The 15,647-nt window shown below is 39.7% G+C and overlaps 6 non-coding genes across 6 annotated transcripts; all 6 read left to right on the forward strand.

The window, feature by feature from the left end:
- The first annotated feature begins 1,045 nt into the window (after positions 1 to 1,045).
- TRNAS-GCU (transfer RNA serine (anticodon GCU)) lies at positions 1,046 to 1,127 on the forward strand. The gene has a single exon. It is a non-coding gene; the product is annotated as a tRNA-Ser (tRNA).
- A 498-nt stretch (positions 1,128 to 1,625) lies between these two features.
- On the forward strand, positions 1,626 to 1,707 carry TRNAL-AAG (transfer RNA leucine (anticodon AAG)). Its single transcript has one exon. It is a non-coding gene; the product is annotated as a tRNA-Leu (tRNA).
- Positions 1,708 to 6,360: 4,653 nt separating this feature from the next.
- TRNAS-GCU (transfer RNA serine (anticodon GCU)) lies at positions 6,361 to 6,442 on the forward strand. Its single transcript has one exon. It is a non-coding gene; the product is annotated as a tRNA-Ser (tRNA).
- Positions 6,443 to 6,947: 505 nt separating this feature from the next.
- TRNAL-AAG (transfer RNA leucine (anticodon AAG)) lies at positions 6,948 to 7,029 on the forward strand. Its single transcript has one exon. It is a non-coding gene; the product is annotated as a tRNA-Leu (tRNA).
- A 4,655-nt stretch (positions 7,030 to 11,684) lies between these two features.
- On the forward strand, positions 11,685 to 11,766 carry TRNAS-GCU (transfer RNA serine (anticodon GCU)). Its single transcript has one exon. It is a non-coding gene; the product is annotated as a tRNA-Ser (tRNA).
- Positions 11,767 to 12,271: 505 nt separating this feature from the next.
- Positions 12,272 to 12,353, forward strand: TRNAL-AAG (transfer RNA leucine (anticodon AAG)). The gene has a single exon. It is a non-coding gene; the product is annotated as a tRNA-Leu (tRNA).
- The last annotated feature ends 3,294 nt before the right edge of the window (positions 12,354 to 15,647 follow it).

Genomic DNA, 15,647 nt, shown 5'->3' on the forward strand with positions numbered 1-15,647 from the left:
AATCTGAAGAGTTACTAATGAGATGAATTGCTGATGAGATTAACAGAAATGACTTTAGATTGTAACCAGTAGGGAAATAAATATCCTAACACTTAACTAAATGGGTGTGGTTATTCATGACTGAAAGATCATGGTGTGTTCACTTTATTGACTCTCATTAAAGGTTATTGATTAGCATGCTGATTAGTTATTGCGATTGTTGTTGAGATAGATCTATTGATTTGTGATGCCAAAAGACATCTCGTACTGGGAAGTCCCCGAACCTGGTCTAAAAGGTTCATCGACCTAGGCGTGTCTCCTTGTAAGTTTACTTATCAAGGCTCTGACGCGCCTTCACTAATAAAAAGTAATCTGATCGCTTGCTGCGGAGTCATCGTCAACAAAAACTACCAAAATATTACTTCAATGTATTGTAATTACGACTGCCTCAGTTTTATGCATTACGTGAGTAGTCGGACAGCAATTTATTTAGAGCAAAAATATTTCTTGTTGATGCACGTACGTTTTTAAACTGAAGTGTCATAGCTGTAGCGGCAATACTCCCAGTTTAGGTGGTTTTATAAACTAAGTTTTACTTTGTCCTACTTAAAACTTTTTGCAGAACAATGCACATTAAATGGGAAGGCAGTTTTCCTTAATTTTGTACTATTTGCAGCCTAATGTTGACATGTAAGCACACCACCAATAACTGACACCTAGAGACTCGAAAGCGCCATACCAGTACAATATTTGTATGATATTGCACTTTAAATCCACGTACAACTGAATTAAAGCAATCTTAGCTCATTTGAGGGTAGTGTGATAGTACATCACATATGGATAGAACACGTTTGGAAAGTGTAATTTTCATGATTACATTACATTTAACATATAAATTTAAGCTGAAGTAGGGATGGACAACAAGGTCGTATAGAGCAAAGCTGAAGACAAAAAGTTACCATAACAATCTGTAAATATATGCTCTTTATTATGTTTAGACAACTATCACCTAATAGAACACATTTTGGCTACCATATTTTGTACTCCTGAAACATGGTGTTTTGAAGACGAGGTGACAGAGTGGTTAAGGCGATGGACTGCTAATCTATTGTGCTCTGCACGCATGGGTTCGAATCCCATCCTCGTTGGTTTATTGTTCCGTTTTTAGTATGTGGTAGGGCTGGGTTAACCCTATTTTATGTGATAGTTAAATGACATATCCCATGGTATTTCCGGCAGTACAACGGCTCAGTTTGGAAACACCGCTCAGTTGAGTACTGTGCTTAGGCATTACTGTAAACAGCGCCAGCCGGGTTCTGCTCATGAATCACAAAATCTTTCCTGAGGCGGAGGGTTGGTAAGTTGAGGGACGTAGATAGTTTGATTCCTTATCCTTAAAGAAAGAGAAGCAGTGCGTGCGGAACGCCAATGTAAGGGTTGTCTTCCTACGGACTCTCAGGACTGGCACTCCCTGACACCTCCCATGGCCCGGGGCCAATCCTGACCTACTGAATGTATCACGTGCCTGCTGCTGTTGGCGTTGACTTTCCTAGGATCACTTCACAGGCTATACACCCTTATTCTCCAACTCCCCTAAACAACAGAACATCTCACTTCAGAAAGCTTACAGAAACAGGTTTGCACAGGGTAGTGTGGCCGAGCGGTCTAAGGCGCTGGATTAAGGTTCCAGTCTCTTTGGAGGTGTGGGTTCGAATCCCACCGCTGCCAGTATTTTTCAACTCACAAAAGAATTATGTCTGCATCAGTGTCTCACTCTCTGCCTTCTGCACCTACGATCCACATAGCGAGAGGTGAGACTATGTAAAGTGGTGACGTATATATATAAGGGTAGCCAGACAGTGGGACCGAGCCTTCTTATTTTAAAAAACCACAACCTAAGGTGACAAGAATTGTATCGGTAAACAAACCAGCTGTCTTGAAGTCTAACTATAGAGGCGACGAGAGGGGTCACTGTGATGCTGAAAGTTCAGTGAGTGTAAACAGTAGAACGCTGTGTGATACGTTTCCTTGCAGTGATGACAGCTCGCGTTTCTAAAGCAGAGAGCAAACATACAATGGGGAAGAAGAATAAATAAGGAAAGACATATATTATATGCAGACAGTTATTATACTTTGCTTTTCACCTGTAACTCGCTCAACTGTCGGTGAATGCTGCGTTACCCAGCATAGCCAGGTCACCACAGCGGGTGTCCACAGTGTTTGGCCAAGTTACTATAGTTGTGAGCTTGTACATGTGAGGTAGCGTGGCTGAGCAGGCTAAACTGGCTAGATTTAGGCTCCAGTCTCTCTGGAGCCGTGGGCTTGAATCCCAACACTTTAAGTTTACTTGAACCAAATACTTTTGCAAAAAAGGTTCATGTAATAAATATTCATTAGGGTCGTGGTTGTGAGTATGACACTAATGAATAAAAGTGGGACTAACAATGCTACAATTCCTGAGACTACCACTGCACTAACAGCCTGGGAGAGGTTTGAGCTGGATACAAGATACTTGCATGAGGGAACTAACTAGAAAGGGGAACTATCCACTGATGTTTTCTATCGCTTGCTGAGTGAGTATGTTGACACAATGGTTGCAAAAGATTGTTTTGTGTGTACACAGATTCCTGTTTCGGTACAAGAGGGGGTTACCTATCATAGACTGTCATTAACATATGGGATACGTTGTAGTCTGTTACTAACAAAGATTCTATAACCAGGAAGAGATTCAATATTTTTACTCAAATCATGATCTTGTGTTTTCTAATGTGCCTATCATAGAGGATTTGAGTGGGGTAGCTAAGTACTATAGCATAAAGTTAGTTAAAGGATTCTTTCAGGCGACATTAACAATTAGTACATCTTATGCACACCACAATAATTTGACATGTTTGCTTACACCTGTAGAGAAAAGCTTTTTAGATCACACGGAAGAGAGAAGAAGGGCATTGAAGGGTAAACTAGAGAAAGGATTACAGCAACGGGCCTTTGCTAGTAGTGACGGTTATAGTGCAATTAGAGAACAAGGGAAGTTAGCTTTAGACGCACTACATGTAGGAAAGCTTTGCATATCCAAGACCAAATCATACTATGACAATGTGTTTGTGGGAATGAGTGAATGTAAGCGTTTGTTTTTGTTTCAGGGTAAATGGACGTTCATGTTAAATGGACAGGATCCAGCAATCCCCGGGATTTATTATATATGTGGACTTAATGCTTATTACCGTCTTCCAAAGGGATAGTATGGGACATGTTATTTGGGGATAGTTTTCCCAAAGATATATCAACTTGACGATTTGAAAAGGTTACCAAAATTGTCTGAATTACATCGTACTAGAAATAAGAAAGAGACTGCTGCTGGTGTAGTAGGAGACATATTTGGGACGATAATTTCTTCAGTGGGAGTTATTATGAACTCCATAAAGATTCAAAAGTTGTCTACTATTGAGGATAACATGCTGACAAACTTTTCAGGGGCTATACTCCTGATGGATACTGAACTTGCTGCGGAGGGGGCTATGACTCTTCAAAACAGGCTTGCTTTAGACATTCTTTTAGTGAAAAATGGCAGAGTTTGTAGATTGCTCAATGGGTGTAATTGTTGCGCTTACATACCAGATAATAGTAATGAGATTAGAAGTATGCTTACTAACTTGACTAGGGATAGTACGGACTTGAAGGATTTGAAAGAACCAGGTGTTTGGAAAAAGGTTGGGAAAGGATTTGCTTCAGTGGGAAATTGGATTAGTAACATTTGGCATGGGATATTGTCTAAAATAATACAGGGGATATTGATTGTTATAGATTGCTTATTTGGATCATGGGTGGCATGTAAAATTAGTAAAAGAATACAATTGAAGATGGCGAAAAATATTAGGAGGAGGGAAGAAAAACAAAGGGAAAAATTATTCAGGGCAAGATCAAAGGGGAAACCAAGAAGGGAAGAGATTGATATGAGGGAATTTTAGTATGTAAAATTAGTAGGGAAGATTTGTGTGATGACAAGAGTCATCAGAGGAGGGATTGCTGGAGTGTGTGTTTTAAAATTAATATTAACATGAAAAGCTTACAATATATTGTGTAATGAAGCTGCATTATAAATGTGTTAACGTAGAAATAATGCATACGTTTGAAATGTGCCCACGGGGAGTGGCTACCAATGTATACGAAGACTAATGAAAGTTATTAATGCTGAATTAATTATGTACTAATGTTTTTAATTTGTATTAAAATATCAAAATTGGAGTTATGTATTAGGAGTTTGTTCATTAAGCAGTAGGCCTTAGTTTAGCGAAGGTCTGTGCCTAGCTGCCTGGTCTCATATTAAACTGTCTTTTTCTAGCGTGCAATGTGCTATTTTCCTGAAGGACATCAAACTGTACTTTCCCAGAAGCTAGAGATGTGTGTAGCTGTAGTAAATTCTTTCTCATGGGACCCTACTTGCTCAAGGAGACATTCTTGCTGAATGCAACAGTGTAATTTGTAACAGGTGCAAGGCTGCCTGGAGTAGGAGAAAACAATGGAACTACTGACTGTAGCGTAAAATGTAACTTTTCTTACCTGACATTCCAACCAATGAAAACGTCAATAACAGGGGCCAATCAACGACATGAGAACTGTGGTTTGTGTAAACTCTGGTGAAGATTATTGGACAGAGATGGCGATGCACCAATGATTATCCATTGAGGAATTAGGAGTAAATTAGACAGTTTTGATTTAACCACATGACCCGAGGAGAAATCAGGCATTTATTGGACATTCCACTCCAAGCCATTCTTTGCCATTCTACTGAACCATTTAGGCCATTTCGTTTGAGACTTTGCCGTTTGTTCGCCCTGTTACTCTAAACCACCCTTTACTTATTCCTTACCTGATACTTACTTCTCCTCTATATGAGGGAAGTTCTTGTTCCTTAGCTATGCCATACTGATACTTTGCCCTGTCCTTTCTTTGCTGATGATGCAAACGACTGATGTCCCGAGGACGAAGACTGACGCTGTTTGCTGATCCGTTGGATGGGTAACTATCTAATGAAAATTGTAATTGTCTGTTTGCCTTTTCTTTCTAGGTACCAACTGCTCTTTGATAGAGGCCATAGTTAGATGTTTTCCAAATTTGTGTTTGCTAAATTGTTTTGCATGAAGCCCAACATGCTGATGCTAATACGAGGTTATTTAAGGTGTTCACTAAAATCTGACGCAAATAGACAAATGACTGAGTTCTTGCTTTGTTGAACCATGCACTACTGAGACTTTGCTAAGTTGCTTCTTAATAATTATGTGTTAATACTGAGTGAATATTCTCTATGCATTGATTAATTGCGTTTCTAATTGCAAATCTGAAGAGTTACTAATGAGATGAATTGCTGATGAGATTAACAGAAATGACTTTAGATTGTAACCAGTAGGGAAATAAATATCCTAACACTTAACTAAATTGGTGTGTTATTCATGACTGAAAGATCATGGTGTGTTCACTTTATCAACTCTCATTAAAGGTTATTGATTAGCATGCTGATTAGTTATTGCGATTGTTGTTGAGATATTGATCTATTGATTTGTGATGCCCAAAGACATCTCGTACTGGGAAGTCCCCGAACCTGGTCTAAAAGGTTCATCGACCTAGGCGTGTCTCCTTGTAAGTTTACTTATCAAGGCTCTGACGCGCCTTCACTAATAAAAAGTAATCTGATTGCTTGCTGCGGAGTCATCGTCAACAAAAACTACCAAAATATTACTTCAATGTATTGTAATTACGACTGCCTCAGTTTTATGCATTACGTGAGTAGTCGGACAGCAATTTATTTAGCGCAAAAATATTTCTTGTTGATGCACGTACGTTTTTAAACTGAAGTGTCATAGCTGTAGCGGCAATACTCCCAGTTTAGGTGGTTTTATAAACTAAGTTTTACTTTCTCCTACTTAAAACTTTTTGCAGAACAATGCACATTAAATGGGAAGGCAGTTTTCCTTAATTGTGTACTATTTGCAGCCTAATGTTGACTTGTAAGCACACCACCAATAATTGACACCTAGAGACTCGAAAGCGCCATACCAGTACAATATTTGTATGATATTGCACTTTAAATCCACGTACAACTGAATTAAAGCAATCTTAGCTCATTTGAGGGTAGTGTGATAGTACATCACATATGGATAGAACACGTTTGGAAAGTGTAATTTTCATGATTACATTACATTTAACATATAAATTCAAGCTGAAGTAGGGATGGACAACAAGGTCGTATAGAGCAAAGCTGAAGACAACAAGTTACCATCACAATCTGTAAATATATGCTCTTTATTATGTTTAGACAACTATCACCTAATAGAACACATTTTGGCTACCATATTTTGTACTCCTGAAACATGGTGTTTTGAAGACGAGGTGGCAGAGTGGTTAAAGCGATGGACTGCTAATCCATTGTGCTCTGCACGCGTGGGTTCGAATCCCATCCTCGTTGGTTTATTGTTCCGTCTTTAGTTTTTAGTATGTGGTAGGGCTCTGTTAACCCTATTTTATGTGAAAGTTAAATGACATATCCCATGGTATTTCCGGCAGTACAACGGCTCAGTTTGGAAACACCGCTCAGTCGAGTACTGTGCTTAGGCATTACTGTAAACAGCGCCAGCCGGGTTCTGCTCATGAATCACAAAATCTTTCCTGAGGCGGAGGGTTGGTAAGTTGAGGGACGTAGATAGTTTGATTCCTTATCCTTAAAGAAAGAGAAGCAGCGCGTGCGGGACGCCTATGTAAGGGTTGTCTTCCTACGGACTCTCAGGACTGCCACTCCCTGACACCTCCCATGGCCCGGGGCCAATCCTGACCTACTGAATGTATCACGTGCCTGCTGCTGTTGGCGTTGACTTTCCTAGGATCACTTCACAGGCTATACACCCTTATTCTCCAACTCCCCTATACAACAGAACATCTCACTTCAGAAAGCTTACAAAAACAGGCTTGCACAGGGAAGTGTGGCTGAGCGGTCTAAGGCGCTGGATTAAGGCTCCAGTCTCTTTGGAGGCGTGGGTTCGAATCCCACCGCTGCCAGTATTTTTCAACTCACAAACGTATTTTGTCTGCATCAGTGTCTCACTCTCTGCCTTCTGCACCTACGATCCACATAGCGAGAGGTGAGACTATGTAAAGTGGTGACGTATATATATAAGGGTAGCCAGACAGTGGGACCGAGCCTTCTTATTTTAAAAAACCACAACCTAAGGTGACAAGAATTGTACCGGTAAACAAACCAGCTGTCTTGAAGTCTAGCTATAGAGGCGACGAGAGGGGTCACTGTGATGCTGAAAGTTCAGTGAGTGTAAATAGTAGAACGCTGTGTGATAAGTTTCCTTGCAGTGATGACAGCTCGCGTTTCTAAAGCAGATAGCAAACATACAATGGGGAAGAAGAATAAATAAGGAAAGACATATATTATATGCAGACAGTTATTATACTTTGCTTATCACCTGTAACTCGCTCAACTGTCGGTGAATGCTGCGTTACCCTGCATAGCCAGGTCACCACAGCGGGTGTCCACAGTGTTTGGCCAAGTTACTATAGTTGTGAGCTTGTAGATGTGAGGTAGTGTGGCTGAGAAGGCTAAACTGGCTAGATTTAGGCTCCAGTCTCTCTGGAGCCGTGGGCTTCAATCCCAACACTTTAAGTTTACTTGAACCAAATACTTTTGCAAAAAAGGTTCATGTAATAAATATTCATTAGGGTCGTGGTTGTGAGTATGACACTAATGGATAAAAGTGGGACTAACAATGCTACAATTCCTGAGACTACCACTGCACTAACAGCCTGGGAGAGGTTTGAGCTGGATACAAGATACTTGCATGAGGGAACTAACTCGAAAGGGGAACTATCCACTGATGTGTTCTATCACTTGCTGAGTGAGTATGTTGACACAATGGATGCAAAACATTGTATTGTGTGTACACAGATTCCTGTTTCGGTACAAGAGGGGGTTACCTATCATAGACTGTCATTAACATATGGGATACGTTGTAGTCTGTTACTAACAAGATTCTATAACCAGGAAGAGATTCAATATTTTTACTCAAATCATGATCTTGTGTTTTCTAATGTGCCTATCATAGAGGATGTGAGTGGGGTAGCTAAGTACTATAGCATAAAGTTAGTTAAAGGATTCTTTCAGGCGACATTAACAATTAGTACATCTTATGCACACCACAATAATTTGACATGTTTGCTTACACCTGTAGAGAAAAGCTTTTTAGATCACACGGAAGAGAGAAGAAGGGCATTGAAGGGTAAACTAGAGAAAGGATTACAGCAACGGGCCTTTGCTAGTAGTGACGGTTATAGTGCAATTAGAGAACAAGGGAAGTTAGCTTTAGACGCACTACATGTAGGAAAGCTTTGCATATCCAAGACCAAATCATACTATGACAATGTGTTTGTGGGAATGAGTGAATGTAAGCGTGTGTTTTTGTTTCAGAGTAAATGGACGTTCATGTTAAATGGACAGGATCCAGCAATCCCCGGGATTTATTATATATGTGGACTTAATGCTTATTACCGTCTTCCAAAGGGATAGTATGGGACATGTTATTTGGGGATAGTTTTCCCAAAGATATATCAACTTGACGATTTGAAAAGGTTACCAAAATTGTCTGAATTACATCGTACTAGACATAAGAAAGAGACTGCTGCTGGTGTAGTAGGAGACATATTTGGGATGATAATTTCTTCAGTGGGAGTTATTATGAACTCCATAAAGATTCAAAAGTTGTCTACTATTGAGGATAACATGCTGACAAACTTTTCAGGGGCTATACTCCTGATGGATACTGAACTTGCTGCGGAGGGGGCTATGACTCTTCAAAACAGGCTTGCTTTAGACATTCTTTTAGTGAAAAATGGCAGAGTTTGTAGATTGCTCAATGGGTGTAATTGTTGCGCTTACATACCAGATAATAGTAATGAGATTAGAAGTATGCTTACTAACTTGACTAGGGATAGTACGGACTTGAAGGATTTGAAAGAACCAGGTGTTTGGAAAAAGGTTGGGAAAGGATTTGCTTCAGTGGGAAATTGGATTAGTAACATTTGGCATGGGATATTGTCTAAAATAATACAGGGGATATTGATTGTTATAGATTGCTTATTTGGATCATGGGTGGCATGTAAAATTAGTAAAAGAATAAAATTGAAGATGGCGAAAAATAATAGGAGGAGGGAAGAAAAACAAAGGGAAAAATTATTCAGGGCAAGATCAAAGGGGAAACCAAGAAGGGAAGAGATTGATATGAGGGAATTTTAGTATGTAAAATTAGTAGGGAAGATTTGTGTGATGACAAGAGTCATCAGAGGAGGGATTGCTGGAGTGTTTCTTTTAAAATTAATATTAACATGAAAAGCTTACAATATATTGTGTAATGAAGCTGCATAAAAAATGTGTTAACGTAGAAATAATGCACACGTTTGAAATGTGCCCACGGGGAGTGGCTACCAATGTATACGAAGACTAATGAAAGTTATTAATGCTGAATTAATTATGTACTAATGTTTTTAATTTGTATTAACATATCAAAATTGGAGTTATGTATTAGGAGTTTGTTCATTAAGCAGTAGGCCTTAGTTTAGCGAAGGTCTGTGCCTAGCTGCCTGGTCTCATATTAAACTGTCTTTTTCTAACGTGCAATGTGCTATTTTCCTGAAGGACATGAAACTGTACTTTCCCAGAAGCTAGAGATGTGTGTAGCTGTAGTAAATTCTTTCTCATGGGACCCTACTTGCTCAAGGAGACATTCTTGCTGAATGCAACAGTGTAATCTGTAGCAGGTGCAAGGCTGCCTGGAGTAGGAGAAAACAATGGAACTACTGACTGTAGCGTAAAATGTAACTTTTCTTACCTGACATTCCAGCCGATGAAAACGTCAATAACTTGGGCCAATCAACGACATGAGAACTGTGGTTTGTGTAAAACTCTGGTGAAGATTATTGGACAGAGATGGCGATGCACCAATGATTATCCATTGAGGAATTAGGAGTAAATTAGACAGTTTTGATTTAACAACATGACCCGAGGAGAAATCAGGCATTTATTGGACATTCCACTCCAAGCCATTCTTTGCCATTCTACTGAGCCATTTAGGCCATTTCGTTTGAGACTTTGCCGTTTGTTCGCCCTGTTACTCTAAACCACCCTTTACTTATTCCTTACCTGATACTTACTTCTCCTCTATATGAAGGAAGTTCTTGTTCCTTAGCTATGCCATACTGATACTTTGCCCTGTCCTTTCTTTGCTGATGATGCAAATGACTGATGTCCCGAGGACGAAGACTGACGCTGTTTGCTGATCCGTTGGATGGGTAACTATCTGATGAAAATTGTAATTGTCTATTTGCCTTTTCTTTCTAGGTACCAACTGCTCTTTGATAGAGGCCATAGTTAGATGTTTTCCAAATTTGAGTTTGCTAAATTGTTTTGCATGAAGCCCAACATGCTGATGCTAATACGAGGTTATTTAAGGTGTTCACTAAAATCTGACGTAAATAGACAAATGTCTGAGTTCTTGCTTTGTTGAACCATGCACTACTGAGACTTTGCTAAGTTGCTTCTTAATAATTATGTGTTAATACTGAGTGAAAATTCTCTATGCATTGATTAATTGCGTTTCTAATTGCAAATCTGAAGAGTTACTAATGAGATGAATTGCTGATGAGATTAACAGAAATGACTTTAGATTGTAACCAGTAGGGAAATAAATATCCTAACACTTAACTAAATTGGTGTGGTTATTCATGACTGAAAGATCATGGTGTGTTCACTTTATTGACTCTCATAAAAGGTTATTGATTAGCATGCTGATTAGTTATTGCGATTGTTGTTGAGATATTGATCTATTGATTTGTGATGCCAAAAGACATCTCGTACTGGGAAGTCCCCGAACCTGGTCTAAAAGGTTCATCGACCTAGGCGTGTCTCCTTGTAAGTTTACTTATCAAGGCTCTGACGCGCCTTCACTAATAAAAAGTAATCTGATCGCTTGCTGCGGAGTCATCGTCAACAAAAACTACCAAAATATTACTTCAATGTATTGTAATTACGACTGCCTCAGTTTTATGCATTACGTGAGTAGTCGGACAGCAATTTATTTAGCGCAAAAATATTTATTGTTGATGCACGTACGTTTTTTGACTGAAGTGTCATAGCTGTAGCGGCAATACTCCCAGTTTAGGTGGTTTTATAAACTAAGTTTTACTTTCTCCTACTTAAAACTTTTTGCAGAACAATGCACATTAAATGGGAAGGCAGTTTTCCTTAATTGTGTACTATTTGCTGCCTAATGTTGACATGTAAGCACACCACCAATAACTGACACCTAGAGACTCGAAAGCGCCATACCAGTACAATATTTGTATGATATTGCACTTTAAATCCACGTACAACTGAATTAAAGCAATCTTAGCTCATTGGAGGGTAGTGTGATAGTACATCACATATGGATAGAACACGTTTGGAAAGTGTAATTTTCATGATTACATTACATTTAACATATAAATTCAAGCTGAAGTAGGGATGGACAACAAGGTCGTATAGAGCAAAGCTGAAGACAACAAGTTACCATAACAATCTGTAAATATATGCTCTTTATTATGTTTAGACAACTATCACCTAATAGAACACATTTTGGCTACCATATTTTGTACTCCTGAAACATGGTATTTTTGAAGACGAGGTGGCCGAGTGGTTAAGGCGATGGACTGCTAATCCATTGTGCTCTGCATGCATGGGTTCGAATCCCATCCTCGTCGGTTTATTGTTCCGTCTTTAGTTTTTAGTATGTGGTAGGGCTGGGTTAACCCTATTTTATGTGAAAGTTAAATGACATATCCCATGGTATTTCCGGCAGTACAACGGCTCAGTTTGGAAACACCGCTCAGTTGAGTACTGTGCTTAGGCATTACTGTAAACAGCGCCAGCCGGGTTCTGCTCATGAATCACAAAATCTTTCCTGAGGCGGAGGGTTGGTAAGTTGAGAGACGTAGATAGTTTGATTCCTTATCCTTAAAGAAAGAGAAGCAGCGCGTGCGGGACGCCAATGTAAGGGTTGTCTTCCTACGGACTCTCAGGACTGGCGCTCCCTGACTCCTCCCATGGCCCGGGGCCAATCATGACCTACTGAATGTATCACGTGCCTGCTGCTGTTGGCCTTGACTTTCCTAGGATCACTTCACAGGCTATACACCCTTATTCTCCAACTCCCCTAAACAACAGAACATCTCACTTCAGAAAGCTTACAGAAACAGGTTCGCACAGGGTAGTGTGGCCGAGCGGTCTAAGGTGCTGGATTAAGGCTCCAGTCTCTTTGGAGGTGTGGGTTCGAATCCCACCGCTGCCAGTATTTTTCAACTCACAAACGTATTTTGTCTGCATCAGTGTCTCACTCTCTGCCTTCTGCACCTAGGATCCACATAGCGAGAGGTGAGACTATGTAAAGTGGTGACGTATATATATAAGGGTAGCCAGACAGTGGGACCGAGCCTTCTTATTTTAAAAAACCACAACCTAAGGTGACAAGAATTGTATCGGTAAACAAACCAGCTGTCTTGAAGTCTAACTATAGAGGCGACGAGAGGGGTCACTGTGATGCTGAAAGTTCAGTGAGTGTAAACAGTAGAACGCTGTGTGATACGTTTCCTTGCAGTGATGACAGCTCGCGTTTCTAAAGCAGAGAGCAAACATACAATGGGGAAGAAGAATAAATAAGGAAAGACATATATTATATGCAGACAGTTATTATACTTTGCTTTTCACCTGTAACTCGCTCAACTGTCGGTGAATGCTGCGTTACCCTGCATAGCCAGGTCACCACAGCGGGTGTCCACAGTGTTTGGCCAAGTTACTATAGCTGTGCGCTTGTAGATGTGAGGTAGCGTGGCTGAGCAGGCTAAACTGGCTAGATTTAGGCTCCAGTCTCTCTGGAGCCGTGGGCTTGAATCCCAACACTTTAAGTTTACTTGAACCAAATACTTTTGCAAAAAAGGTTCATGTAATAAATATTCATTAGGGTTGTGGTTGTGAGTATGACACTAATGGATAAAAGTGGGACTAACAATGCTACAATTCCTGAGACTACCACTGCACTAACAGCCTGGGAGAGGTTTGAGCTGGATACAAGATACTTGCATGAGGGAACTAACTCAAAAGGGGAACTATCCACTGATGTTTTCTATCGCTTGCTGAGTGAGTATGTTGACACAATGGATGCAAAAGATTGTTTTGTGTGTACACAGATTCCTGTTTCGGTACAAGAGGGGGTTACCTATCATAGACTTTCATTATCATATGGGATACGTTGTAGTCTGTTACTAACAAGATTCTTTAACCAGGAAGAGATTCAATATTTTTACTCAAATCATGATCTTGTGTTTTCTAATGTGCCTATCATAGAGGATGTGAGTGGGGTAGCTAAGTACTATAGCATAAAGTTAGTTAAAGGATTCTTTCAGGCGACATTAACAATTAGTACATCTTATGCACACCACAATAATTTGACATGTTTGCTTACACCTGTAGAGAAAAGCTTTTTAGATCACACGGAAGAGAGAAGAAGGGCATTGAAGGGTAAACTAGAGAAAGGATTACAGCAACGGGCCTTTGCTAGTAGTGACGGTTATAGTGCAATTAGAGAACAAGGGAAGTTAGCTTTAGACGCACTACATGTAGGAAAGCTTTGCATATCCAAGACCAAATCATACTATGACAATGTGTTTGTGGGAATGAGTGAATGTAAGCGTGTTTTTTTGTTTCAGAGTAAATGGACGTTCATATTAAATGGACAGGATCCAGCAATCCCCGGGATTTATTATATATGTGGACTTAATGCTTATTACCGTCTTCCAAAGGGATAGTATGGGACATGTTATTTGGGGATAGTTTTCCCAAAGATATATCAACTTGACGATTTGAAAAGGTTACCAAAATTGTCTGAATTACATCGTACTAGACATAAGAAAGAGATTGCTGCTGGTGTAGAAGGAGACATATTTGGGACGATAATTTCTTCAGTGGGAGTTATTATGAACTCCATAAAGATTCAAAAGTTGTCTACTATTGAGGATAACATGCTGACAAACTTTTCAGGGGCTATACTCCTGATGGATACTGAACTTGCTGCTGAGGGGGCTATGACTCTTCAAAACAGGCTTGCTTTAGACATTCTTTTAGTGAAAAATGGCAGTGTTTGTAGATTGCTCAATGGGTGTAATTGTTGCGCTCACATACCAGATAATAGTAATGAGATTAGAAGTATGCTTACTAATTTGACTAGGGATAGTACGGACTTGAAGGATTTGAAAGAACCATGTGTTTGGAAAATTGTTGGGAAAGGATTTGCTTCAGTGGGAAATTGGATTAGTAACATTTGGCATGGGATATTGTCTAAAATAATACAGGGGATATTGATTGTTATAGATTGCTTATTTGGATCATGGGTGGCATGTAAAATTAGTAAAAGAATAAAATTGAAGATGGCGAAAAATAATAGGAGGAGGGAAGAAAAACAAAGGGAAAAATTATTCAGGGCAAGATCAAAGGGGAAACCAAGAAGGGAAGAGATTGATATGAGGGAATTTTAGTATGTAAAATTAGTAGGGAAGATTTGTGTGATGACAAGAGTCATCAGAGGAGGGATTGCTGGAGTGTGTCTTTTAAAATTAATATTAACATGAAAAGCTTACAATATATTGTGTAATGAAGCTGCATAAAAAATGTGTTAACGTAGAAATAATGCACACGTTTGAAATGTGCCCACGGGGAGTGGCTACCAATGTATACGAAGACTAATGAAAGTTATTAATGCTGAATTAATTATGTACTAATGTTTTTAATTTGTATTAACATATCAAAATTGGAGTTATGTATTAGGAGTTTGTTCATTAAGCAGTAGGCCTTAGTTTAGCGAAGGTCTGTGCCTAGCTGCCTGGTCTCATATTAAACTGTCTTTTTCTAACGTGCAATGTGCTATTTTCCTGAAGGACATGAAACTGTACTTTCCCAGAAGCTAGAGATGTGTGTAGCTGTAGTAAATTCTTTCTCATGGGACCATACTTGCTCAAGGAGACATTCTTGCTGAATGCAACAGTGTAATCTGTAACAGGTGCAAGGCTGCCTGGAGTAGGAGAAAACAATGGAACTACTGACTGTAGCGTAAAATGTAACTTTTCTTACCTGACATTCCAGCCGATGAAAACGTCAATAACATGGGCCAATCAACGACATGAGAACTGTGGTTTGTGTAAAACTCTGGTGAAGATTATTGGACAGAGATGGCGATGCACCAATGATTATCCATTGAGGAATTAGGAGTAAATTAGACAGTTTTGATTTAACAACATGACCCGAGGAGAAATCAGGCATTTATTGGACATTCCACTCCAAGCCATTCTTTGCCATTCTACTGAGCCATTTAGGCCATTTCGTTTGAGACTTTGCCGTTTGTTCGCCCTGTTACTCTAAACCACCCTTTACTTATTCCTTACCTGATACTTACTTCTCCTCTATATGAGGGAAGTTCTTGTTCCTTAGCTATGCCATACTGATACTTTGCCCTGTCCTTTCTTTGCTGATGATGCAAATGACTGATGTCCCGAGGACGAAGACTGACGCTGTTTGCTGATCCGTTGGATGGGTA

The sequence above is a fragment of the Pleurodeles waltl genome, chromosome 12 (assembly GCF_031143425.1).
Source record: "Pleurodeles waltl isolate 20211129_DDA chromosome 12, aPleWal1.hap1.20221129, whole genome shotgun sequence".
In the NCBI taxonomy this organism is placed as follows: domain Eukaryota; kingdom Metazoa; phylum Chordata; class Amphibia; order Caudata; family Salamandridae; genus Pleurodeles; species Pleurodeles waltl.